The sequence below is a fragment of the Xenopus tropicalis genome, chromosome 6, assembly GCF_000004195.4.
Source record: "Xenopus tropicalis strain Nigerian chromosome 6, UCB_Xtro_10.0, whole genome shotgun sequence".
Lineage (NCBI taxonomy): Eukaryota > Metazoa > Chordata > Amphibia > Anura > Pipidae > Xenopus > Xenopus tropicalis.
This window is the reverse complement of record NC_030682.2, coordinates 93,267,553-93,280,344: the sequence shown is the minus strand read 5'-3', so window position 1 is coordinate 93,280,344 and position 12,792 is coordinate 93,267,553. Positions and strand designations below refer to the sequence as shown.

The 12,792-nt window shown below is 39.3% G+C and overlaps 1 protein-coding gene across 3 annotated transcripts in view; it reads right to left on the bottom strand.

The window, feature by feature from the left end:
* Positions 1 to 8,045, bottom strand: part of atxn1 (ataxin 1) — a 172,217-nt gene extending 164,172 nt beyond the window's left edge. For 2 of the 3 annotated variants that reach the window (XM_002932692.5, XM_031903742.1), the window contains exon 1: positions 6,979 to 8,045. The gene's annotated coding sequence lies outside the window, so the exon portion shown is untranslated. Of the gene's footprint in view, positions 1 to 4,829; positions 5,358 to 6,978 lie in introns of those variants that run through there. The other variant, XM_004915283.4, reaches the window with a different exon arrangement.
* Positions 8,046 to 12,792: the final 4,747 nt, after the last annotated feature.

Here is a 12,792-nt window from a genome sequence, read left to right as displayed (position 1 = left end):
CAGTTTTGGGTGCTTCTTTTCTGCCAGAAATACAGAGGTGGAGAAAATTCACTTGTGGCGTCTGCTTAAAAGTGTGACTAAGTCAGAAAAATTATTTGTTCCACAGTCAATTCCACTAATGTAAAACAAATAAACATTAGAATAAAGTTTACATTGGTCTTGATGAACTGCAAACCGTCTAAAAAATCTGATTCATGCTGCAGTACCACTATTCACATGCAGTGCTTCTAGGAACATGTCCTTTCACAGCAACTGCTGAACCGTCAGCAACTCAGCAAAACTGGGCTATAATAGTCCTTACAGTATAGACAGAGAGTGACACCTCATGCAATGTATTAGCAGCAATTTGCCCAAGTCCTTATTTCACTCAGGAATGTTGCCATTCATTACATAGCATTAATTGACTAATTCATTGATTTTCTCCTTCTACTCACACCTAATGACATAGACATGGTTAGAAGGGATTATTCCATCACTCCATGTTATTGAATTGTTCGGCTCACAAACTCAGCCTTATCATATACTGCTGAACCCAATGCCATTTTGGATCATTAGACAGCATTGCATATTTTTTCTTTCATAATCTATATACAGGTATGGGACCCATTATCCAGATTTTGCTTTGGACCTGGGGTTTTCAGGATAAAGGGTCTTTCCGTAATATGGATTTCCTACCTTAAGTTTGCTAAAAACATTCTTTAAACAATAATTAAACCCAATAGGATTGTTTTGCCTCCAAGTAATTATATATTAGTTGGGTTCAAGTACAAGGTACTGTTTTATTATCACAGAGAAAAAGGAAATCATTTTTAAAAATATTAATTATTTTATTAAAATGGAGTCTATGGGAGATGGGCTTTCCGTAATTCGGAACTTTCTGGATAATGGGTTTCCGGATAAGGGGTCCGATACCTGTATAAAGGTGTTTTAATGAAATTAGCTGACCAAAAGGCAGTTGCAAAGTGTTTGACACAGACATAGTTAGAAGGGATTATTCCATCAGTCCATGTTATTGAATTGCTCGGCTCAGAAACTCAGCCTTATCATATACTGCTGAACCCCATTTTGGATCATTAGACATCATTGCATACTCTTCTTTCATAATATATATTTAAAGTTGTTTTAATGAAATTAGCTGAACAAGAGGCAAAGTTGCAAAATGTTGGTCTATGCGATGCTATGTCAGGAGTGGGCTACAGAGTGCATGGAGGAGTCCTGTGTCCAGGTAAGGTAGTCTAAAGGCCAGCTGGCAGGAAACCTCTGGTATATCAGAACCAAAGAGGGATCCTCAATAGTCTAAAGGCCAGCTGGCAGGAAATCTCAGAGGTTTCACAACCATAGAGCGATCCTCAACAGTCTAAAGGCCAGCTGGCAAGCAGTAACATAACTAGGAACATCCCTGTGCAGGATGTGCAACCGAACCCCCTACTCCTCCCCGGATGCACATTTTCTCTCTTGCAAAAGATGCAATGCGCCTCCGGGGAGCTACTAGGGGGCACGGGCCTGGGTACAATTGCACCTCCTGTACCCCTGGTAGTTATACCCCTGCTGCCAGGAAACCCCAGGTGAATCACAACCATAGAAAGATCCTAAAAATTCTAAAGGCCAGGTTGCAAGAAAACACCAGGGGAATCTCAACCACAGAGAGAGGTAACTCCAGTGCTATTACAGCCATAGAGGGATCCTCAAGGACACCTTGGGGTCCTTATTAAGGTCCTGCAAGGACCCACATTCAAGGGGACATGAGTTTCGTCCTTCTGGGATCAGTCAGATTAAAGTCCATATGGTCAATGAGATTTAATAGATGGCTGTGTAATTATTAAAAATGCAAATTGATTAGTTTTTGCATTTATACTGTCTGCCCTGGAATCAGCTGAGTCTGTTTAAGAAGAAATGATGATGCCCTTGTCTCATGAGTAATAGGATTTAACATTGCAGAACACTGAAGTAGGAGAGCATTTAAGATTTAAAATACAGGTACAGGACCAGTTTTCCAGAAACCCATTATCTAGAAAGCTTCTAATTACGGAAAGGCCGTAATAATAATAATTCACAAAATTATTTTAAAAATTATTTTCTGTACTAATAAAACAGTACCCTGTACTTATTCCTAAAATCAGGGTCGGACCCGGGGCTGCCACCTCAGGACCCTGCACACCCAAGGTGCCCCTGCCGCACCCCCACAACCCCCCGCAGGGGACCCCACCCAACATCCTCCCCTGAGCTCGTGTAAGTGAAACGCGTCAGTGGAGGACACTGGCGGGCCGGAGGAGCGGCAACAGGGTTGGGTCTGGGTCTCTGGGGCCCACCAGGCTTCTACTATTCTACCTAATATGTTCTAGAGCCCCATTTCCTGTAGCAAATCGCCAACCTTTTTTTTTTTTTTTAAAACAATACTGACTTCTCCCCAAATTTTCCTTTTAACTCCACAGTATGTGTAGCATTTCACGGCCGCCATCTTGGATTTTCAAACACCTGCGCTCGCACTCCAACCCCCCCCCCCCCGGTCGCCACACAACTGTGCTCGCACCTCCAACTGAGACAACTGAAGGTATGCCTGCATTTTGAGATTAACTCTTTACTAGCCTTTCCTTCTCCTTTAACAAGTCCCATATCTGTACTTTCTTCCTTTTAACAATTGCTCTATAGTGTAAAAACACTATAGATAAAAAAAAAAAAAAAAAATTACTTACTATTAAACTATTCTATACTACAAGTAATTCCTTTATGGGCTCATGCAGAATGCAGATACTATACCTTTAAATTGGGGACATTTAAAAAACTGACACAACAAAATGTTGCAAGAAGGAGGTTTATGCATTTAGTAAGTAAGCAAAATTACTGTTCCCTGATGTAGCTGCAAGTATTAATTTCCAGTACAGATATGCAGTATGATACTCATCATCATTTATTTATATAGCACCAGCAAGTTACACAGTGCTTTACAATATTTTGCATTTAATAGAAGTTCCAAAAAGAAACACAAGAGCTTACAATCTCTCAGACAGTATCATGCTAGAGGGTAAAATATTTTCTCTGTGCTACAACTCTACCTTTCTATTTCAATACAGTATATTCATATTTTAACATTTCTACATTATAAAATTAACCGGAACACATTTGTTATTTTATTTTTATTACAGGTCAAAATCAACGTATATATTTTTTATATTTTTAATTTATATTCTGTGTGGTTTTGTCTGAATTCCACATGACAAAGCTGCCACATGTTAGTAATTACACGCGATGCACTTCACGTTTATTGGCTGGGAAGTATTTCCTAGTGAGCATGCTGTTATTAATAAATATGCCATTTTCTAGCATTGGATTTCTAGTTTTTCCTCTAAGCTATTTTGATTAAAGTACTTGGACTTATATTTACCAGTAGATAAAAAAAAATACTACCTTAACTACTAACAGCTGCAAAAGAAGCAAACTGTAGTACTGTACTTATTACTAGAATAGTGCTCTCTTCATTCTGGCCTATCCTGCTCTGTACCATGAGATACTGAAAAAAAGTATGATGTTGCCATTGGACACAGGTGGCAGTTCACAGTGCGCCGCAGCATGGGCTCCCAGAGGTCCCTAGATGGCTTATTAAGTCAGCAGCTACACTATGACTTGGGAAACAACTATTAGGAGCATGAAGTCACATCTTACTATTCAGATTTATAACTGTCCTAGACTGGGCAGGCAAATGCAAGATTATATGAGTCATTACAAGACTCAAGAATTACTTACAGGCCTGAATACAGATCTGATAACAAGGACAAGCAGCACGATGATTGTAAGGTAAGAGGTATAAGCGCCTGCCAGCCAAATGTGGCCACATCTCTTATGCAGTGTAACATAAACCACTACATACGAAAATAGTTTGTTAAAAAGCTCACATTTATATATTTTCATCAACCCTCTCTTAATGGCCTCTGACCACAAGGGAGACATTATGGATGTTATAGACTAAACGCAAAGGACCCACACATTTATATTAAGAAACAAAGCCTTCCCAGAAAAGTGCAGAAATATCTCTATACAGCCATTAGGGTACATTTTGGAATTGTATGATATCATACAGCAGTAACATATAGTAGACAAGATAATGTATTCTCTAGTAAGTTGCTTCTACATTGCTTTCCTAAAGTGACACGTTACATTACAAATCAGTTATAATTCAAGGCTCCTTACTCCTTATTCAAATGTCTTTATTTTCAACTATATTTCTCAAAGTGGCAGTCAAATCAAATAAAGTAACAGAATACTGCCAACTGTCCAACTCAGCTAGGTTACCAGCCTCTTTTGTGGTCAAGTGGCCATACTTTATTAAAATATTTGAGTTCCTGTTTCGATATTAATAGTAGTGAGCAAGAAAGAAAATATTAAGAAAATGTTATACCCAGCAGCAGTGGGGCTTCCTAATGAAACCTCGATGCTGCATGCACTGGGAGAGAAAGAGTTACTGAAAAGCACTTATAAAGTGTTCACCTGTTTTCACGGCAGCAGCATTTTCAATGCTATAACATAATGTAAGATAATTGTATATGAACAAAATGGCAGACCTGGCAGTGCTACCGAGATGGAGATCTGCCATCTCTAAAGTGCATCTTGTGAAATTTCCTAGAGATATAAAAGGGGAGACAGAGCCTGTTTATTAAAGAGCATTCTCATTTCCTAATGAATCGTTGCACTAACCTCTGTCTGCTTCGTGCAGCGCATAAACCACCTCCAGTGGATCTCTGGTGCAAAGGGTTAACCCACCACCCACATTGGTAAGGTTTTCTTTCTTATTTCTCACTTTAATACACTATAAACCATTTGAAATAAAAGATTACCTTGTATCCAGTGTACTGTCAGAGAGTGTCACTGGGTAGTGTACAGGCCTCTAGTCCATGTCTGAGAAGCCTTAGGGATTCAGGCTGTACTTGACAACTTCATCCACACTCTTATTTCACAGGATCTGCTTAAAGTCTTTTACCCGTCTGTCCTTGCAAAACCAGGCTGCATTTCCCCTCAGTGAGCTTCCCCCCCGAGGCCCTGTCTCCTTTCACACACACGGCATCCTCCTCCCAGCTACGCCTGACTCTGTACTCACCCACTGGGAGGAGGGAACTTTACACTACACTACACTACACACACGCACACACACATACAGCTTTGCTTACTCATGGAGCTTCATAATCGTACTATGAACTACACTCCCGGCACACAATCGTACAAACAAGGCAATAAGAACACAATAATCCTTCATCCAAGCGAGCTTCCACACTGGGCAAGCATTTATGTACAGCTACATCTCAGATGAGATAAGACTGTCATATGGCTCCACGTCATTCAGAGAGAATGACCCAATTCTAGTGATTTTTAAATGCTCTAGCAGATCTGTAGCCTTGAAGCGCGTCATGTAGAAAAATACTTCTTGTTTCGGCAGCTCACACGACTCTTCTAGGTTGTTATAATATTTTTGCACATTAAAACGGAGGCCAATAGAATATAGAAATACCTGTGCTTTCTGCAACTGTTTTTTGTCTGTAATCACAACCTGATTAACCTAAACAATAATACCAGTGCCATTAATGCCTGAAAACACAATAAGCAGAGGAACCATCCCCTTGCAAAGTAGATCTGCTTTAACTGAGATAAGCCTCTTAACACAATATAGTTTAGTATTTTGCATGTATTGCAATTTATGTGCTCACTCCTAAAAATCCATGCCTTGTGCGAGCACAATAACTGTCATATTTAAAAATGGCAACTGTTACTTTTATAAAAGTGTTTCTGGAAGGAGCAGACTGGATCATACTGTTCTCCAGGAGGGCAGGGTAAAAGCAGCGAGGACAGAACCCAGCACTGTGGGGTGGAGCAGTCTGTCTGCCAAATGCTCCGGGCCTGTCTTTCTATCAGCACTAGGCCGTGGTTCAGAACACAATGCCTTGGCTTTAATGTAGGGCAACTTGTATTACTTAGGCCAGCTCTGTGCAAATTCCTAACCACATTCTGTCATTGGTTAGGCCTATTTACATGAATTCAAAGTAGAGCAACAATAATAATAATAATATGGACTGTATGTAGTGAAAGTGCAACATAAGAGCTAAAATGCAGCCCTGTCTGTTTAATTTTGATCACAAACATGTAAGCTCACTAAACATTGAACTACATGGCTTAATATCATTAATAAAAAAAATATATTAGAAAGGATTTTATACCTAGTAAGCCAGGTTTTATGGCTGCTTTCAGGGAAGTGCCAGGGATGCTGGTAGTTGTAGTCCAGCCAAAGAGGGCCGCATGTTGGGCATGCCTAATTTACCTAATTACCTCTATTCAGCCTTCTAGCTTTCTGTATCTGTAGCCCTTCCAGTTCTTTTATGTTCATGAATAATGGAATAACCCTACAATCAAAATAATGGCAAGATTGTGCAAGTGTCTCTATAGTAATCTGGAACCAGGTGGTCTCCATAGAAGAGAAGCAGACTGATAGATCAGACAGTAGGAGGAGGGGACTAAGAGAGGTGACATAAACGTGTGCTCTCCTCTCTCGTACACACACTCACACTGGCTCTCTTCATTACCCCATGGGGAAAGCAATTACTGCAGTCTCCCTATTACTGATCAGGGTAAAACACTCTATTACTCTCAGTTCCTATGGAAAGCAGGCCCCACTCTACACGAAACACAGACAGCGGCACTCATCAAGAACATTTGCACCGATGGTGCACTCCTGGTAGGCACTGCACTATATCATTTCAGCGAACAGAAAAAATACATGCCTGTATCTCTGACTGATTTCACTTATCGCTGCTTCTTTCAGGGGGTATAAAAAGCAGGAAAAATAAGCCTGTGATCTGTAGTTCTGCAAGGCTTACAGATGATCCCAGAGAAGCTTCTGTACATGGAAATGCTATAGTACATGCATGTATAGCACTTGCCCACTAAGGTCTGCATGATCAGAACAGAAAAGTGAAGAGACAAATAAAATCGACTTACTGTAAAGTGCAGTATAGGGGCTTGTTGGATGAAGAGGGTGTCTGAGCTATTGCTTTTTTTTTCCTCCTACTCTGCCCCCCCTCGCAGAAAGACAGGTCTTGTACGTCTCCTCTACTGTAGTAGAAATGATGTCTGCAGTACAGCTCTCTCCCTCTCTCTCTCCAGTATGTAAATGTGTAATAGAAGCCAAATATGGAGCAGTTGGCTGCCTCTGCAACAGCTCAAGGATCCTACTTCATGCAAAAGGGAGGAAGGGGGGGGGCAGAGAGTGTGTGTGGAGGCAAGGCAACACTCTGGCAGACGGCCAAGGCAGCCACACAGATTATTGCATACGCACAACAGAGCTGGGGCGGTCGGCTTTAACCCCTTCTACGTGCTGATCCGCCAGCCTGCCGTATACTTGTTGTATCTCTACAGCTACTGAGGGTGCAGTTTTAAATGTGGGTGTTCCCCTTAAAAGAAAAACAAAGAGGTTTTCGGGATTCTTCTTCAGGATCATTTAAAGGAAGAAAGTGCGAGCAGAGACGTAGCAGCAGCGCGGAGTAACTTTAATACGTGCACACGTTTGATTCCTGTAGGGTGTGTGCCTCTGTTGGAAAGAGAAGAAGGGGTGGAGGAGAGGCAGAGAGTAGGAATTGTAAGGGCAAGCCAAGCTCAATGTCCACAGAGAGGAACAACGCAGACCTTACGTGTTCACGTCATGTAGGAAATCGCTTCTGGCTTAACCCTATCTGTGCCAGCAGGCTGAACAATGGAATTCATTCCACCACATAAGCCTTTTTTCAATAAGGCACCGTCCTATTTGTGTGAATGTGTTTTCCTATCTCATAAGGGAATGAAAATCCCTGAAACTTTCAGCTTTGGGCATACCCCTTCATGTAAAGACGTTTTCTATTACAGCTCACTTCCTGGGTGCTTCAGCTGCTGCCTTGTGGGAAACAGCACCAAGGGCACCTATTGCCTGTGATTTTCTGACTGTTTGTCCAGCAGGTGTCAAGTGTTTGAGGACTTTTCTAACCTGTTGTGTTTTTTTTTCCTCTCTCCAGGGAACAGAGGGTTACTGAAAAGCATGCTAACAGACTCGGTGACCCTGAAGAGTACCCTCTGGTGGTAAAACATAATAGGTTGTGGAAAACACAGCAAGCAGATGGCTTGTTTCCTTCATATATGTCATGCAGTGGTTTTTTTTGTTGTTTCACAGTTCCAATGCCCTGCAATAAGTAACAGCAAACACAGTAAAGTGTACACACGGCTTCCTGGCTGAACATTGCCCCTGGTACAAACAAACAGTCCAGGCTGGTTGTATTAAGCGATATAGAGGGCATCTTCCATCAGCCACCAACACTAAAGGTGGCCTTTGGGGGGGTGATATGAATAAAAGTACCTAAGATGTATTATAAGTCTTTAAGTAGTTAGAAGGATGTCTCACAGTTGTTTAGCTGCAGTACCAAACTGAACTGTAGGTCAAAAATGGGCGTAGGGCCACAGCTTTAAGTGAATATTCAAACAAGCATACAAGCAATATACAAAAAAGTATTAAAAAAGTGGGAAAAAATACTACTCTTTTAATGCATGTTTTTTGTGTTTTGAACTCCTCCAAGGTGTGTCTTTAGCTATCTCAGTTTAAGACGGAGTGAGCATCAGTGGTCCATACTGAAGAGAGAGAAATGGGAGCAACCAAACGCGGATCAAGATGTGGCATGCATTAAAGACTGGATAAGGCTGACCTGCTGGGCCCACAGGAGCCATGACAGATAAGCTTATAAGCTTTTACAAAATATGTACAATACTGTTACATGTATTGTTATTATAAATTACCCTTATGACTTTTGAGTATTTAATTGCAGCATGTTAACTGCTGATTAATTGCTATTTATTTGAATAGATCTGGAGCAAACTTTGCACCTATTTTCTTCCATTTCTCCTAACAGATACTAGTAATAGGTATATATAGAATAGATAGGTATATATATAGATAGATAGTATAGTGGTTTAGGTAATATTTGGCTATTTTATAACCATATTGTTATTCTCCAGAAGCAGAATCGGATACAATGTAGAAGAATGTTGAAATAAGCTTGAATGCTTAGAATGCTGAGAAATAAGGTATTTCATAAACTGTCAAACATAAATCTCACAGGTAAAGTATCGATAAATGTAACTATTACTCAATAACATTTATGTATATGGTGCAGTAATAAATAATAACTAGGGACTATTTGGAGGAATGTCTTCCATTATGTCTGGCCATATGGCCATTAAAATGCTATCCACGCCCTTTTAATATTGCTCACCATACTTGAGTGAACTAGAACCTGTACTATAAGCTTGCACTGAGCAGGACTTCTGCTTATGAGACATCCATATCCATATCCAGCCACATGCCACCTTTTACATAGAGAACAGCAGTAGGATATTCCCTACCTAGCTCAAACCTTTGTACCTCAAGAAAGTGGGCGCCCCAAGGTTGCCACAGTTGTGTTGGAAAAATGCCATTCTTTAAAGGTACTTGTGTTTAAAGATGCTGCTTCTACTTCTATATAGTTGTGCTCAGTGTTTCTGCCTTTGCCCTTCCTTTGCTTGTATATATATATAGAGAGAGAGAGAGCCTTATATATCTTTCCACACTTAAGGTTTAAACTCACAATGAAAATCTACTCTTATGGGTATATATGTTTGTATAGTAACTTAGGGCCAGATTTTCAGATTTTGTGGGTCAGATTTTATCTGATCTTCTCATGCAACACCACACAATATCACACAACAGCACAAGGTTTTGCAGGATCCTACAAAATCTGATCTCCATAGGCTGTAATGTAAAGTTGGATGATGTGTTTTGTTCCAGCATCTACATCTGAATGTCAAATGTATTTCAATAAGAATAAGAAGAAATACGGAAAAAAAAGTCTGTCAGGCACCATTAGATTTTATCTCATCAGATGAAGGCACGGAATACAGCGTTCCCTTCCAACAAGCCTGTCGTGTTGGATGGCAATCCTTTCATGTAGTTTATACATCAGATCATCAGAGTTTCAGTTCCATCATATTTTAACCCAGGCAACTATATCTGACTTGTAGGATGCAATTTGTGGATCCGACACCATCCTACAAAATCTCCCATGGAGTTTAGCCCTTAGACTCAGATTTCCAAGAATAAGCTATGGATTCTTACCAATTCCCTCAGGATACACATGCACATTAGTAAATCAGTTACAGCAGAGATTCAGAGCATTTATCCGCCAAGGCCTCATATGTTTATCATTGTCAGTACCAAGGCCTTATTCAGGTAAAGCAGCAATAAACACCCATATCCATCATGATATAGTGCTTGGGTTAGAAATATATTTTGCCTGTTGTTTTAAATGCAGTTGTCTTTATATGTTGTACCAAACAACAAGGGGAAATTGAGGAGGATATTACCTTTTTGGTTCTTCAGAGCAAAGGTAAAATGATTAAAACACAAACACCTTTTAGGGCAAGAAATGGGAGAATACCTTCTGTGCTAGTATTATGCTGTGATTCCCATGGCCTGCAACTGGGAATATTTAAAGCATCTTAACACTGCATTCTGATTGGGGTAAAACCCAGGGGGGGCAAACATCTGCAATGGCTATGTGGGCTGTAAGCCTAACTCTGCTTATTCCAAAGGGAACTTGGTGTTGTTAGGAAGAACAAAGATAAAACCATAATCATTACCTCTTTACAGCAGAAGATTTTAAAGAAACTATCAATTCTTCACATTGTGAGTAAAAGCCATTTTAGTGCAATTGTAGACAAGGATGACACTTTAAGATCTGTGATCCAAGGGGCCTACTTGGCCCCAGGGATCAGGGGTTTGCAGGGGTTTCGACCTTTAAAATATTTGATTGTGAAGTCACTTGTATAAATTAAAGCAGGGGAGCTGGTAATGTAATAAAAATGGCAAAGTTTGCCAAGGTCTAGTAAACAACGGACTATCATATGCTACCTGCTGATTGGCATGGCTTACTTCACTAGAAAACTTCTATTACATTACCACTTTTATGTATATACTATAGCACTGGTTATATTACATTTTCTATTTTTGAAACTATAAATAAGTTTGCCTCTGTAGCAACAGCAAGAAGGTAATGCAACTTACCTGGTTGCACACAAGTTATTCCCATAGCTATGAGTCTTTTTGTATTTTGGAAAATGTTTCCCCAATTCTTCTTGCATAACTGTTATAACATGTCTCTAATTCCCCATTCTTCAATTGTGGGTACCTTGCATACAATTTCAAAACCTTCGTCTTTAATTCTGCTGAGTGCTTAATGACTAATTTTGACATATGTTTTCAGTCCTTGTCTTGCTGAAATATTCTCGTTCTCAACTACAGTTATTTAAGAAACATTAGTTCAAATGATTTTCTCTTTTTTTCCCTAATTATAATAATATGCATATAGATTACTAGCGGTTGTTTATCATTTTATAATTATTCTAGCAGTCAAAGATTTTCTTATTTTGGGCAATCAAAAAAACATACAACTTAATAAATACCATTGTGGAGCCTGAATTTGGAAAGACTTGATAAAGAGCCATGACTTTAATATAGCATCATCTCTCTGTTTATGAAAAATTATGCATTTAATCGCAAGCAATTAAGAATTAAATGACTGGAGTTATAGCCTTTGGATAATCTTTACTGTATAATACAGATTTGTTGATATTAAAAAAACCCTTTAGAAACCAGCATCTTGGTTTAGCTTTTAGGTTATTTATTTAGATGTCAACTGCCACTAGAGATCCTATGCAAGATGGAGTAGTGCAGCATGCAGTCTTTTCTTTCTGTAGTTCTCCATATATATATATATATACACAGAGAGGAGCACACCCTATACAAGTCCTAATGCCCTTGGTGCAGGTCAAAAACAAAAATATAATAGTAAGAGTGCTGCACACACAGGGGCTTAAGCCCTTGTGTGTGCGGCACTCTTTCTATTATATATATATATATATATATATATATACCGAATCAAACATAACCAGCACCAAGGATCTTGTGCTGGTTATGTTTGATTCGGTAGGGGCAGCTACATGGTAGCAATCTTATATATATATATATATATATATATATATATATATATATATATATATATATATATAAGATTGCTACCATGTAGCTGCCCCTAAGCACGGAATACCATATAGATACCGAATCAAATACAACCAGCACCAAGGGTCTTGCATGTACATGCAATTATAATACACTAATATTTATTTGAACCACAAGATCCTTGGTGCTGGTTGTGTTTGATTCGGTATATATATATATATATATATATATAATAGAAAGAGTGCCGCACACACAAGGGCTTGATACAAAAGAAATTCCAACATTTCAAGCACGACCAGTGCTCTTCCTTAGGCACAAACCCTGAGGAAGAGCACTGGTCATGCTCGAAACATTGTAATTTTTTCAATGAAAATATTTTTTCTTTTTTATTAAGCCCCTGTGTGTGCAGCACTCTTACTATTATATTTATATATATATATATATATATATATATATATATATATATATATATAGTTATATTCACCACTAGTGCTAGAAAAAAAGTCACCACCTTATGGATGCAATAAACTGTATAAGCCAGTCATAGGATGAACATGTGTTTGTCTGCTAAAGGGATTTACATTTTATAACCCCATAATATGGTGTTCAACTTGTGGTGACATCAGTGGCTAGAGCTTGTGAGCAAAAATTATGCTTGCTTACCACCTAAACCTACAGGTTTAAATTAAATGTAAAATTTTGGAAGGGTGACTCTCAGTAGCTGCACTTAACCACCAGGG